This window comes from Ochotona princeps, chromosome 17, assembly GCF_030435755.1.
Source record: "Ochotona princeps isolate mOchPri1 chromosome 17, mOchPri1.hap1, whole genome shotgun sequence".
NCBI classification, from domain to species: domain Eukaryota; kingdom Metazoa; phylum Chordata; class Mammalia; order Lagomorpha; family Ochotonidae; genus Ochotona; species Ochotona princeps.
This window is the reverse complement of record NC_080848.1, coordinates 6,947,069-6,963,727: the sequence shown is the minus strand read 5'-3', so window position 1 is coordinate 6,963,727 and position 16,659 is coordinate 6,947,069.

Below are 16,659 nucleotides of genomic sequence, written 5' to 3'. Positions count from 1 at the left end.
TCTGAGTCTATGACCAAGCTCTCTCCCTGTCCTTTTTGTGATTACACCAGTACTTTAAAATCAAATATTGCTCATCATATAATGCCTGGGACAATTCCATTAGCTATCAAAAAAGCTCATCTGTTTTAGAATATTTAGACTTTAAAGAGCTGGCAAGTAAACCTATTTGGAGTCTGGATTTTCAAGCCCTGCTTATATGAAAAATATAGAGTATAATCCCACCTATACAGAGAGAGCCTTACTTGGTTGTGGGAAGATATGGCCTACAGGATTGATAATTAGAACAAGGTGGACAGCATCATCAAAGTAGTCGGGTGCTGGTAAAATGTATTGGCTGGACGAATGTCAAGTGAATCCTTGTCAAGAGAGAGTATCTACATAAGAATTTTCAAAGACACTCAGATATAAAGTTGATGTTCTCTTGGGATTTCCAGTCATGAGGCGGTCATATATCCTGCTGACATACATACCTGTAAGAGAGAAAAGCCAATCAAATTGCTATGGAGTTTCGGATTGTTGAATAATGAGAGCTTTGGAACTATTTCTAGGATTTTAATTTAAAACTCACATGATGTAAATACTAATAGCTGGCTTCACTGAGCTATTATCATATTTCTAATATGAAGATAAATACATATAATTATATTTCAAGGACTCTAGGAGAAATTTGTATATATTTGTTATAATCTTAGAATGATACAGTCAGGCCTGGTGCGGTAGCTAGAGTCCTCGCCTTGCACACATCAGGATCTCATGTATGGAAGCCTGATCTAATCCTGGCAGCCCTGCTTACCATCCAGCTCCTTGCTTGTCACTTGAGAAAGCAGTCGAAGACGGCCCAAAGTCTTGGGACCCTGCACCCACTTGGGAGACCCAGAAGCAGCTCTGGGCGCTTGGCTTCGAATTGACTCAACTCCAGCCATTGCGGTTGCTTGGGGAGTAAATTATTGGACAGAAGATCTTACTCTCTGTCTCTCCTCCTCTCTGTATATCTAACTTTGAAATAAAAATAAGTAAATCTTTCAAAAAAGGAGTGATACAGTCATAATTCATTTATGCTTATGTTATCTTCTTTTGTGTTTCCTATAATACAGATGATAATGCGTTTTATGACAATGTAATATTTACAAAGATAGAAAGGTAGCAAATCAATGCTGCATTAGGTCTTCTACAACTAGAATACACACAGGCACTGATCACTTTTTTATTAATGTTACAGGTATGTGGTAACTATCAAAATGGTATTTCATTTTTAAGACACATGGAGCTAGTAACATCAAAGGAGAATTATGAAATCAGTCCATTCCATAGCTTTCTTTTGAGAAATAAACCTATAGTAAATATCCAAGTGTGGGAATGAAACATTATTATCTTACATTGAGGTCTCATTACAGAATTCAAAGCTTTTGGATACGCTATCAAAGATTTAAATGACCAAATGTTTAACAAGAGCCAGCACACATCAAGACCTGGTTCTCTTGGCTTCCGTGAAATGTACTGGTGATTGCAAATGATTGGGAGAGCCTGAGTTTTAATCAAGTCGTAATGGACCTAGCAACTGGTCCATGAGACTTGGCTCACGAGTATGACTTGAGTCCTCAGCTTCTCCTGAGACTTAAAGTGCCTTTGAACAGTATGTTGAGCTCACCTTGGAAACTGAAAATCATTTATAATGAATTCAATTTCTTTAATCTGTGAACTCATGGTGAGGTGAGGTTATTTGTTTTCAATGAGCCATTTGATATAATGAAGGAGAGTTTTTGTAATCCCTAATTAATTTTTGCCCTCAGCTCACCAATTGATTAACAACCCAGGGGGTGACCACTCAACCACCTTCCCCCCCCCCCCAGCAAATAATCACTATGCGACTGGGAACGTCACATTCAAAATCACTGTGGCGAAAATAGTAACAGTTTTGAGTAAATGATGATGGTATTAATGAATCAAACACATTTTGATTTGTATTGATTAATTAGTGAAATTTATATTACAACCACTGCAAAACTATCCTAAATTAAAATATAAATAGAAAAATGTTCTTTTAAGACTACCTCAACTATCCAAACAAATGCTTCTTTTTTTTTTTTAAGTGAGTGGGATATAATATTGGGCTGTGCAAGTTGACTGGCTGCTATATTTAACTCAGACGAACGCGTAACAAATCACCGCTCTGCAGTGAGAAAGCACACCTCATATGCACCTTTTTCTTCCTTTCTTTCTTCCTTCTTATTTTTTTTCTTTCTTGGGGCCTGACTATAAGACCACAGCCATCTAAATAATCCTCCAGAAATAAACCAATGAAAATTGGAGTCTGACAACAGACCCAGCATTATACCCGCAGTTGGTAAATGTTTCCATAGTCCCACCACCTTTCCAGTAAAAATCTTGTCCCGGGGGAAAAGTCAGCAACCAAGATTTTAACTACTTTTCTGCAACAGAAAAGTTTGAAGCTAGTGGCTTTTATACATTTTAATATTTATGACTTATTTTTTTAAAGAGAATTACGCACCCAATGAGTATATTGTGAAAATATTACTACTTTATTACTACATTTCCATAAATAAATTTTTCTGAAAAAATCTGGATGATTAACCATAAAGTCTGCCTCCCACCAAAAATAAATAATTCCAAAGGTGTTCTGTTGTTTTCCATATAATTTCTATACTTACAGTTATTGTAGGATTTCTTCAATTAAATGAATACTGGAGGCTAAAAGAGGCTATTCCTTAGAATCTCTCTATGATTGGTCTCCATTTTGGCAGAATTCCTAAATGTTAGAGGGTGAGAATCTTGAATTCTCTGTATTTTCTCATGTATAGAAAAGGTTTTATCTTCTGTAAAATCATTAAATGCATGAACACATTTACAATAGCTGCCATGTTGATGTTGGGATATGTATGAAATAGTGAACTTTGTCTTCCCAAGAAGGAACCAACAGTAGTATTCGAAATCAACAGAGCCTACAAACTATTGCAGCATTCCTAGAACTTGGATGAAAGCATAGTTACAAGTCTTAAAGAAAGGTTTATGTTACTTGTCACAATTTAAACTTTTTTCCTAATATGCTAGTCTCATAAGCCTGACACACATCATAATCTACTATACTTATACTGTGTAAATATTGTGGTATGCAATGGTGTTTCTCATTATACTATCTGTAATAGCAGTAAACAATAGTGTGTTTAAAGATTGTTGAAAGTAAAACATACTCAGCATATATCCTTGGTGAGGAACCTGTAGGTGAACGGATACATTCAGGAGTCTATGTTGTTAAAATCACCCACACGCAACATTTTGCAGTTGAATAAAAGTGCACCTGTTTTTCTCACCCACGTGTGCGATTATCGCTGCTATTTCACGTGCTCTGAAACAGGTGTATGCACTTATATGACTGCTCTCCTCCTGCTCCTTTGAAGGTTTTATGTTTCATTGGATGTTGAGCCATTCATTGTCCTTTGGCCATGTCTCTCTGCTGCCTTAGATGAAAATAACAGTTTTAATCTTTATTCTTTCAATAATTTTGTGGTTAGAATGGGAGTACAATTGTGCAGAATTAAACATCTATTTCTATGCAAAAAGGCTCTTTGATATGTATGCAGTGTTCAACTGGTGATGAATTGTGAATAACAGCTCAGTGTTCTCTACTACATCAATAACACAAAGAAACTTCCATCCACATTATTGTTAAGATCCCAGAAGTATGTAATGCCCAACACTCTCATTCTAAATTTCTATATGCACCCATCCTAATAATATTCAGTTTGAAAATATACTCTGTGGAAGCAGTGGGAATATACACCAAACATTCTCAATCTGTTGTTTGTATACTTAATTTTTCAACCTGTCACTTTCTTCTTCTCTGTTGAAGGCACCCAGTCTTGGTTGGACACGTCTTATATCAGGAATACGATGCTGATCAGTGCTGATATGGCACAGGAGAGAGGTGATGAAGACTTTTCAGACTACTTCTGTGCGCTTGAAGCCGTCAGTGAGGGTGTATGAGAGGCACAATGTGGCCTCCAGAGGATCATATTGTTTTAATATGCTCAGGTTTTAATGATTCATTTTTACTTCCATGTGTATGAATTTCATAGCTACATATTTGTTGATGTTATTCATTTTTAACATTCTTTTAATAAATTAAAAATCTCCAGCCCGATGGCTATTATTTTGAGGCAAACTAAAAACATACCTATTAGGAGCATAGTTGATTTATGATAGCTAGAAAAACAATTATGATAAAAGATGGCTTTAATTATCTTAATCCTCACCTGTAAGAGCCTCAAATACATTCTGGAAAAAAAAGTAAAGAAAGAATAAATCAATAATGAAGTAATTTTCCTTTGGGTTAGGGATAAAGATGGACTTTCATTAAATTCACATTTCACACTTCCTCATGTTTCTTCTTATACCTGTTTAGATATTTGTAAGATGGTTGGTAAAGACTCAGGGTTAAAATACTTGGCTATGGGATTTTTTTTTTTTACTGTGCAACTCCATATGGTCTAATGAATACATTTATTGAGTCAAATTTGCATACTGACTCTAGGAAATTAAAGGTTTTCTCTAGAATTTCCATTTGGAGGCCTGTTTCTGAATTCTGTAAAAACATAGAAGAATTTAGGGCTGTTTCCAAGCCCACTGAATAATTTCATTTGGGCACTGCAAAAATTTGGAATTCACACAGTAGGAATCAAGAAGGTGTATTCCTAGCCTTTGAATTAAATTATCAATAATTCAGAAAAGCTAAACATACGACATAGTATAATGACATAGGTAGACCTTCCTCAGCTATTTCAGAAGACAATCAATGATTCAGTGGCATGTAATTCAGATTATAGCAATACAATATCACAGCATTTGAGCTAGTATAAGACATTCTGGTAACTGTACTTTATAGATATGAGAAGAGACAATCTATAAACAAAAACAAAAATTTTTAGGTTTCCCAGTTTGGACTTTGAAATATTGAGTCACAAGATTGCTAGGAAAAGGGTAACATTATGTGCAAGGCTTATTACTGCCTATTATCTGGAGGCTTCTTTCAATTGACGTTTTAAGAACACAGTACTCTCCCTTTATTTCAGGTTTCTGCGAACTGCAAATGCCAGTTCTTTTGCTCATGCCTCTGCAGTGTGGGCACAGTTTGGCCATGACAGCTTGTCTCTGTTCCATGAAGGATCAGCTGGAATAGCTTCAGTAAGTTTGGAAGACCCATGCATCAAAAGGCTTGTCTATATGTGAGCGGACAAGTTCTGACCACTGCTTCAAAATTCATCCATGCTGTCTCCCAGGATCCTCACTGGTTTGCCCGAGACCTTTAACTTGGCACTGTGGGAGCACCTTTATGGTAAGTTGCCTAGTTTCAATGTAAACTATTTCAAAAGACAAGAAGTAGAACTATAAACCTAGCACAGGGCATTTCGTCATTTATTGTGTCTTCAGTTAGGTAAAAACACACAGCACCACTCAGGAAAAAATGGAAAAGACATGGACCTCATGGTTCATTTGTAGTCCTTTGTAAACAACTGCAGGAAAAGCAAACATGACGAGTTTGAAGGGTATTATTTGCATAAATTCATTTACAATGCTTTAATAAATGCCTTTATTGGAGATTCTGGCACTGGAAAATAGTCACTATAGGAAATTCAGTCATATTCACTCCCTACTTTGTAGAGATATCTCCACAGATCATTTTTAGCATTTCAAATGTTTCATTGATTTTCTAATTCTCATAGTCATACTGGAATATAATGGATAGAAAATATGCTGTTTAATATGAAAAATTATGAAGTTTTTGCATAAACATGCATTTCTGAAATCAACATCACAATCAATTTTTGTTTATCAGCCTGTCAGGTGTGACTAACATGTATGAGAAGCTACAAGAAGTGTTTTTAGCATTTGTTTCCTCATGGAAATAGCAACCATATATGCACATTATAGTTTCACAAGAACTACAGTGTCAGAGGAGATATTACAGCCCTTGAGCGGAGCACAGAAAAAAAAAAAGAAAGAAACAGTACAATGTCTTGGTAAGACAATTTTGGAAGCACATTTTTCCTGAGCCCGCTTGGATAACGGACAGCGTTCAGCTTTGCTGTGGACCCCAGAACCAACCATGGCTTTTCTAGTGAATTCTAGAGCAAGTACTATCCCTGTTCATCAACACTTCAAGCCACTTTCATGCCAGAAAATAGTTTCAAAAGAACTAATCTCAAAAGTATAAATGCAAGAGACATTATAACCAGCAACATAGAAATATACAAGATTCTGATATACTACTAAGAAGTACTACCTTTCCTGTTGAAAAGATCTAAATTAGTTATAGAAGGAATGTTCTCAGCATACTATGGATCACATATGATGAGTGCACATCTGATTTAACACTCAATAATGAAAATATGAAAGCTATTCTCCTAAAATAGAAGCAAGATAGGACTTCCAATTCTGTCCTGTTCCATTCAATATATTACTGGAATCTGTAGCCAGAGACAATGGTTTTTAAAACAAAAGAAATCCAAAACAGCCACATTGGAAACAATGAAGTAAAATGGTGAAGACTGCATCTAAAAATTAGAACAAATAAATGATTCAGTGACTGATAGATACAAAATCAGAGTGACAAAATCATTGTATTTCTGTACATTAAGTATGAAATTAAAGGAAAAGAAATTAAGAAAGCAATTTCATTTATGAAGATATTAGATAACCTAGAAAAAAATCACAAAGGAGATAAAAATTTGTATACTGAAATTTATCAAATATTGATTGAAACTTCAGCAGACTGAAATGGAAAAATAAGACATGTTTAAAGATTGGAAGAACTATCACTGTTAAAGTGTCCATACTACCCAAAGTGATTTGCAGGTTCAGTACAATACATATCAAGATTCCTATGACATTTCTCACAGAAATATAAAATCAATCCTAAACTTCATTTTAAACCACCAAAGACCTCAAATGATCAAATTGGTCTTGAACAAAACAAAATTAGAAGAATCTCACTAGCTGATTTAAAATATATATTATAAATCTCTATTAATCTACATACTTTAGAACCAACAGAAAAACAGACAGGCAGAACAACAGAACAGAAGGGAGATAAAACCATGCATTTCAACTGAACTTCAACAAAGTTGTCAAGAACACTTAGCAGGGATACAACGGTCTGTTCAATGCTATTGAACAAAACTGAAAACTCACACAGAATCTTCGTCAACCACGCATGTGTACAAAATCAGCTAAAATGGATTGTAGATCCAAAACTATGAAACTGCTTGTTAAAAACATAGAATAAAATCATGCCAAGATGGACTTTAAAAATGTTGTGTGGTTTCTGCTAGAATATATTTGAGCTTTAGTCGAAAAGGGTGTACTTTCTCTAATATCTTGCATTTAGGGCTCAAAAAAATGTCTACTATAAGCTATTGTCTTTCTAAAGGAACGGGTTGATGTGGATGCTGTTTTACAAACCCCACAATATCCACAGAGTAGCTGTGTAGGCCATATCACCATTAATTTAGTCAACAGCAATTAGACTGGTAATTCAGTATGTGACTCCCCAGTGATCAGATTTATAATTTAGCCTGAATAGAGTTCTGTTGAACATTGCCAATGATTATATCTGTCAAAAATATACTCAATATGGGCTTTTAGAGTCCTCTAGATCTTGCAGATTTAAACATTAAAAACACACATTTTTAAATCAAGCGTTGTTTATCTTTTTTATACCAAATATGTAGCTTAACAATTTTTTCTCCTTGGCTTCTGAATAGATGTCGTACTTTCAAGTTAAAAGAAGTGCTCTTTAGAAAAGTTTCTGGAATAATGCAGAGAACAAGGGGTTACCTTAAGAGATTAGGTCGAATAAAGGCCACAGATCATTCATTTCACAGTGGATTTTTTCAATGTCTTTCAATATTTCTACTTATTTATTTTCATTTGACTCACCAGAGGAGAGACACAGGGGAAAGAGAAAAGATAATAGATAGATGGATGGATAGATGGATAGATAGATAGATAGATAGATAGAGAATAGATATCTCTAATTCATGATTCATTCCCTATATGTCTGCAATAGCCAGAGCTGGGCATGTTCAGAGCTCGATGCAAATGCCCCAACTCACTTTTTTTTTTTTCAGATCCTGTAGCTTATAAGGGTTACTAGAATTTGGTTCCTGGGTTTTCTGATAATATTTTCTAGCACTCTACTGCAAACTCTTGTGGATTGATAAGTGCTGCTTTTTACCCACATTTCTGGATTTTTACACAGTGAAATAATGTATTCTCCCAAATAATGAAATTGTCTGAGCATAAGTAGATGCACATCTCAGTACCAAACAGACAGAATTATAAATTATGCACACTCATAGGCCTTTTAAAATATGCTTTCACTTAAAAATTACATTTGAGGGTCACACTGTGAAAATAAAATAGCTGTTGATTTATGACTCTTAATAAGAGGCCGGTCCTTCCCTATAATAGAAGTGTTATTTATGTTGTTCCTTGTAAGGCAGGAACGTTTCTCGGTGGGGGAGGAAGACATTGATCTCCCTTTGGGGGTCTTAAAAGTAAATTTCTGTTTCATAAGCTGGAAAGCAGTCCCTTGTGCACTCAGCTTTATGTAGACACTGCTTATCTTCCCTTCAAAACCCACCCAAGCCCCTGTGATTTGTATCCATGAATCTTTTCCCCGACCTCTTCAACTCTGTGTTTTTTAGGGCTTTCAACCAAGTGAACGGATTTCACTTTCGACAATGGGAAACAGGGTGTGGAGGGGGGCCACAGGCAGGGTGGAAGCCAAGTGGAACAGAAGTGAAAGGAATGGGGAAGCCTTGACGACAGTGCCTGGCCGAAGGATCACAAGTTTTTAACAGCTTCTTAAAAAACGTTCATACGCAAACTGAACAGTTTCTAGTCTTGGATAGTCGTGATGCAACAGATGTCTTTTGCTGAATTATTTGTGCCATCCTTAGAAGGGAACAACAGAATGAAGTGAACAGGTAGGTATATGATCGATCTATTAGAGTAAGTGAAATTCCAGAGTTTGAAATGCTAACTTCCCTGTGCTATTACTGTTATCACTTTATAATTGATGTAGAATGTGGATTTCTAATCAACTACTTAACTTCAAAGCTGTCTGTGCCTTTCTTTCACTTTCTTATTCCCATAGAAGAATTAGCTGGAACTTCCAGCTCCTGCATTGGGCTGGCATAGCTCCCAATTGTTGCAAGCATCTAGGAAGTGACGGATCTACTGGCAGAAGTTGTCCTGTCTTCCTTTTGATGGATCTCAGAGGCATTAAACCAAGTTTCATCACAGAAGTATGCTGAAACATCAGGGTATGTTTGAAGTTTGCTCTCATTGCATTGCCCACAGCAAGTTTCTGGGTAGTAAACCCAGGTCCCATAGCAGAGGGCCAGGGAATTTCTCTGCAGAGGGAGTCCCTGAAATTGGATGTAGTTGGTAGAAATCTATGAAGAGGGGCCAACATTGTGGCAAAACACATGAAGCTGCTGCTTGCAGTGCCAGTTCCAACAGGGACAGCTGGTTCAACTAGGGCTGCTCCATTTCCAATCTGTCTCCCTGCCAATGACCAGGGAAAATAAGAGAAGATGAACTGAGAATTTCACCTCCTTGCTACCACTTAGGAGACCTTGATCAATCTTGGCTCCTGGCTACAGGTTAGCTCACTTCTGGCCAGTGCAGCCATCTTAACAGCGATTAGTGTTGTAGATGAATGAATTTTTCAAATGGAAGGATCATTGTCTATTATTATTATTAACAGATTCATTTATTTTGTCCTTACTGTGAACCTCCCAATTTTTCCCCTATTTTTCTACCTTTTCTCCTATTTTTTTTTAAGTTTTTATTTGTTTTCTGGAAGGTGGTTTCTCTTAGTGCTTTGGTGTTATTGCCCTGTGGTACTGTTGCTCTCTTGCCTTGACTGATAAAATATTACTAAGTGGGAGTTCAGCCACTGGTTAGGATGCTCCAGGATCAGAGCCTTGGCACCTCTGTGTCCTGGCACCTCCTCTAAGAACCAGAGTCCTGCTAACTCTCCCTTGAAGGCAGAACATGATGGTTCAGATGCCTCCACTACCCATGTGGGAGTCCAGATGGAGCGCTGAGGCTTTGGCCGGGCTCTTGTAAGCTTTGCAGGTATGAAGCCGTAGATGAAAGATTTCTCTTCCTCTCCCACTGTGCCTTTCAAGTAGATGAAAATAAAAATAACATTTTAAAAACAAGTGAAAACAAAGGACCTTCTGAAGTGTTCTTGGAACTTGCTTTCCCATCCTTATCTTTGCTTCATTGTTCGTATAAGTCAGCAGAAGCAAAACTACGGTTCTTCATTCAAATATTAGGAGGAATAAATGTTCTTTGTTTCAGACTTTGCCACAGAATGTATGCTGCAGCTCAGTCAGAATAGAAACTAGTATGTGTAATTGTTATTTTTTATTTGAAAGGCCAACAGAGACAGAGAAAGATCTAGTCCCTGGTTCACTTCATGGAGGCCTGGACCAACCACGGCTGGACTGGCCCAAAGCGGGAGCTACGAACTCAACCTCCCTTTCCTAAGAAAGTAACAGTAAAGCATGAAAGTGAACTATTCAGTTCATCAGTTGCTGCCTCCTAAGGCACATGGGAACAGGAAGCTTGAATGGGGAATGAAACCGGAAAGTGAACGCAACATTGCAATAGGGGATGGAGCCATCTGACACACTGTGCCAAATGGCAAACACTTAAAAAAATGGAAAAAGAAGTCTGCAGGATCCTTCTTGATCTAGACAGACATTCACCCTCTCTTCCATTCTCTTTTTCTCCTCCCTCTTTCGTTTTTCTATAGACATTTTAATCGATTGGCTTGTACTCTAACATGACACTGATCATAAAGGAATAAAATCAGAGTTAATGGATGAAATCCACCTGTGCGTTGGGCCTGGTGCCATGGCCTAACAGCTAAAGTCCTCACCTTGAATATGCCAGGATGCCATATGGGCGCTGGGTCTAATCCCGCCAGCCCCGCTTCCAATCCAGCTCCCTGCTTGTGGCCTGGGAAAGCAGTCGAGGACAGCCCAAAGCTTTGGGACTCTACACCCACATGGGAGACCTGGAGGAGGTCCTAGCTCTTGGCTTCGGATTGGCACAGCACCGGTCATTGCGCTCACTTGGGGAGTGAATCATCGGATGGAAGATCTTCCTTTCTGTCTCTCCTCCTCTCCGTATATCTGACTTTGCAATAAGAAATAATAAATAAATCTTAAAAAACAAAATATAACAAAATTCACCTGTGTGACTTTAAACGTTTGGAGAGTCAAAATGCTTTTTGAACAGTGAGTTAAATTAACTCTAACAATACATTTTATTTCATTTGAAAAAAAGGAGATGCTATCACTCTACTGTGTAAAGAATATGAGTGAAATTATCAAGTTGTTTTACAACTTTTTTTCTTAAACTCATCTGCAAATTGATTTGAATTTCAGATTTATGGATCATCTCACTACACTAGTTCTTGATTTCTCTTTCTCTGGAGATGTCCCACATGGAGGCACAGGAATAGGCCTGCACTACCCGAACATTATTCAGGGATTTGCCTGGAGAGAACCACACAGTTCTCGCCCTTGAGGTCAATGCTGGGAAAGACACAGCTGTGAGCTATCAACAGTTCATAGTACAAGAACGCCAAACTCCCTGCTGTTCCTGGGTGGGTCTGAGACATATGGCAGGGCACACAAAATAGAAGTTATGACATTAAAATTATGGTGAGGCAAGTGTTGGGTGCAGTGCTTGATATGCTGGTTGCAACACCCACATTCTGTATCAGAGATCCTGGTGTCCAACTTAGACTCCACTCCTGAAGTCAGCTTCCTGCTAATGCGCAACCGGGAAACAGCGGCTAACGAGTGAAGTGAGCACATCCCTGTGGGAGATCCCTGTGGGATACCTGGGTAGCATTCCCATTGCTTGGGCCCCGGCACCCATGTTGTAATAGCTCAAGCCCATCTCTCACAGGCATTGGGCAAGGGAACTGACAGATTGAATAATAATAAACTTTAAGAAAAAATTTGAAGTAGCAGTGGTCTAGTGTCTAAAGTCCTCACCTTGAGCATGCCGGGATCCCGTATGGGCGCTGGTTCTAATCCCGGCGGCCCCGCTGCTTCCCATCCAGCTCCCTGCTTGTGGCCTGGGAAAGCAGTGGAGGATGGCCCAAAGTCTTGGGACCCTGCACCTGTATGGTAGACCTGGAAGAGCTCCTGACTCCTGGCTTCGGATCGGTGCAGCTCCAGCCATTGCGGTCACTTGAGGAGTAAATCAGTGGACAAAAGATCTTCCTTTCTATCTCTCCTCTCTATATCTGACTTTCAAAAAAAATAATAATAATAATAAATCTTAAAGAAAATTAAAGAAAAACTGGTGAAGTACACTTTTAAACATGACTTACAGCTTTTCTATTTATGTATTTTTCTGAGACATGTTCTTAATTGAAAAAAATACTGATAAATCATTAAAACTTGAATTTTTACTAAGTTGTAGAAATAGAAAATAAAGTAGTGGCTACTAAAGGCTGTAGCTTGGAGAGATGTTTGTGGAAGACACCAAAGTTCACTTAGGCAAGGGAGAAACAGTCCAAATATCTGTTGGTCTTCACAGTTGCTGAACTTCATAACTGTATGCTGAAAAACTACAAATTGCCAGGAGGTATGCTTTTAGGATCTTGGCAAAGTAAGGTAAGAATATAAGGTAGTGAAAAATTTAAACAGCTTGATTTAGTCTTTCTATAATGTTTATCTGCAATGTACAATATATTGTAGACTATGAATATGTATGGTTTTCATTTGTCAATTAAAACATTTTTAAAAAGTGTTTTAGTCAGTGCTTTGAACACATATGTCTAAATTATGCCAGATTAATGCCTTATATTGAAACATGAAAGGATTTATTTATTTCTATATTCATACAGGTATGCCTGTTAATACACATATGCACATATACACACATATATACCTTATATGCATTTTTACACACATAAATTCTACGTATGAATATGTGAAATACACTGTATATCATATATGCAAACATTTTGTACCTGTATGTTTCTATCATATATATATGTAAGTATGTGTGTATATATATGGCTGCTTTATGCTGAGAGGTAGAATAAAAATTTATATGCATTTGCCAGAAATTTCCCCCAACACAAATTGAATAAAGACATGATGAGATTAAAGCAAGACACTAAATCTTCCTTCTGACTAAACATTTTGGGGAAAAGTAAATTGAATAAATCCTCGTAAAATCTTCCTAATTTGGGACTCAGGAAGAATGAGTCTCAGACTGAGGGCCAAGATACAGCTTGGGATTGATATCAAGGGCTCCACATGCATTTTTTTTCCTCCTGTATCCCGGACAAGAAGCATTCAGAAGAATCTGTGAAAGAAATACTCCAGGCAGGAGTGCAACAGGCTTTGTCCTTGATCAGGCAGGACTTGTCACTGATACTGCAGGCAGCAGCACCCCGAGGAGGGTATCAGCGACAGACGCATTGTGCGTGGCAAATGAAGGCACACAAACTCTAGATAACTGGCCCGGGGAAAACATTTCCCTTACCCATACAGAGATAAACCGCCAGTGCTGCAAATGGCAGCTTGCTTAGTGCTTGCTGCTGCAGAAGTGCTAATAAAATGTCTATGTGTTGTATCTGTTCATTCTAGAGTTTAGCTAACCTAACAGAGGATTCAGAAGGCACGGCTTAAGTAAGAGATTTTGTGGAACATGTATAGAAAGTGTATAGACTACTGGAATCCAGAAGAAGAGAGTGGACCCTGTGAAACTGACTTAATAATAATAAGAAAAAAACCCTTAAGGGTGAAAAGCTTGAATTTGAAAAGTATATTAAAAAAAGTATATAAGCAGGATATTCATTAGGCAAAAAAAAAATAATAATCAAAATAGATCCATGCATGTCATCCCACTGTAAAAACATGAAAGGACCAACTTGAAAGTATCAAGCAAGCAACATAAAGAAAAATTGGAGGTGACTGGAGTCATGGTCTAGCAAACCAATTCTTCATCTCTATCACTGGCATCCTATATGGGCTCTGGTTTGAGTCCCAGCTGCTTCACTTCTAATCCACCTCCCTTACTATGGCCTGAAAAAGCAGTGGAGGATGGTCTAACTGCTGGGGTCCCTGCATCCATGCAAAGGACCCCAAAACAGGTACTGGCACCAGTTTCAGACCAGCTCACTTCTTGTGGTTGGAGCCATTTGGGATGTGAATGAGAAAATTAAATCTCCCTCTCTCTCTCATTCTTTCTCTGTAACTATTTCTTTAAAAAAAAAATCTGTATCAAAAAACTTGTTAAAAAAGAAAAAAAAATCATACCAGTGTCTCCTCCTTAATATTGAACATAAGTGCAGCATTTGAGGGAAACCTCTCTCTTACTCTTCTTCTCTTTCCATAAGATCGGCCTTTCAAATAAAAATAATTAAATCTTAACACAAAATGAAGATGCCAATTTCTGAGACAAGAACCATTAGAAATGTGATTCTAGAGCATTTGCAAAATATAAAACAACAGGAATAAACAGATCCTAAATTGCCAATGTTCACAGAATTGAATTATGAGGTTTATAGGGGAAAATGTATGCATTTTATATCTTAAGTAGGAAAGAATCAACAAATACTTCTTTTCGCTGAAACTGCTAAGAGAAAATGTTAATTCCTGGAGTGTCTTTGTTTTTTAATGAGAGCTAATGAATTGTATGACTACTATTTAAGTACATGAAGCCAAGAAATTGAAACCCTTACTAGAAAAATGAAAACAATAAAAAATTAAACCTGAAAAGAGAAATTAAAAACTTTGATATCCAAATACCAAATGTATTAGTGACAAAAATAAAAATGACTTAAAATTCTTATATAAAAGAGATAACATGATAAATGCCACTCCGAAAGTTACAAGAAACAAGGTGGCATGGGAGTTTGAATTTGCAAAGACTCTGTTCCTAAACCAGAATAAGATGTTAGGAGTAAACACAGGAGACAATGAATAGCCAAAGCTATTTTGGAAAATTAAAATAAAGTTGGAGGAATCACAATTCCAGACCTCAAAACATACAACATGGCAGTGGCAATCAAAATAGTCTGGTACTAGCAAAGAAATAAAAGAAGTTTGGTGGAACTGAATAGAAACCAGAGAGGGAAATGCAAGCATGCATAGCCAATTAATCTTTGACAACAGAATTGAAAATAATCCAGGGAAGAAGGTTGGTCTCCTCAACAAGTGGATAGCAGCCTGCAGAAGTAAAAATCAAGATCTCCACCAGTCAACTTGTAAAAACATCACCTCTAAATGGATCAAGAACCTATATCTGAACACAGAATCTCATCAAATTATTAGAGAAAGACATAGGAAGCACTCCACAAGATATAGGCACTGATGAAGACTTCTTAGAAAAGTCACCAAAAGCACATTCGGTCAAAGCCAAAATAAACAACAGGGCTGCATCAAACTAAGAAGCTTCTTTACAGCACAGGAGTAAAGAAGCAACCAACAGAATGGGAGATATCTTTGCACAGCACACAACCAAATGGGGACTAATATCCAGGATTTACAGTTTCAAAAACTCAATAACAGAAAAACAATCAATGCTGCAAAGAAATGGGTGAAGAAAATGAATAAACATTTTTCAAAAGAACAAATTCAATTGGCTAATAGACACCTGGAAAAATACTCAGACTCCCTAGCTCTCAGGGGAATACAAATAAAAACCACATTGAAGTTCCACCTAATTCCAGTGAGACTGGCCCACACTCAGAACTTTACTAACAATATCTGCTGATGTGGATGTGTGGAGAAAGATACATCCTCCACTGTTGGTGGGAGTGTAGGCTAGTACAACCAATATGAAAGCCAGGATGGAGAGTGCTAAGAGAACTGAAAATTAATCTACCAAGTGACCCAGCTGCCCCACTTTCGATAATATGTATCCAAAGGAAATGAAAGTTACCTGGAATGCCATATTTACAGCAGCACTATCTACAATTGCAGAGACATAGAAACAACCCAGATTCCCATCCAAAAAAAGAGTGGATAAACTGTGGTATATCTACTCTATGGAATACTATTCAGCCATTAAAAATAATGAAGTTGTATCATTTGTAATAAAATGCTCCCAACCAGAAACCGTTATGCTCAGTTAAAAGACCCAATTCCGAAAGGACAATATCCTATATCCTCTCCTATGGCATATATATCCTCACATATGGCAATCTTTATGCAAAACATAAAATCAGTAGATGTATAGGTAAGCATGTATATGCCAATATTCACTTAGAGGAATATTATAATGGAAGCAAATATTCCTTGAAGTGAAAATACATTGCAATATACGTCTCAACAAAAATGGAATCCCAATGAAACTGTCAACCATATCGTGACAATTGAATGCTGGACTTTTTACCATTGTTTATATTACAACATCAGGAAATACTTGCATAGAAGAATCATAGACTGTGACTTGAACTGAAACACTGTGCTGTTGTTATACTATAGGAGGAAATAGTGGTGCGGGGTGGGGAAATGAGGAGCCTGAAAGAAGAAATACCTGAGCCTAAGGAACTGTATCACGAAATTAAAAAAAAAATATTAATAA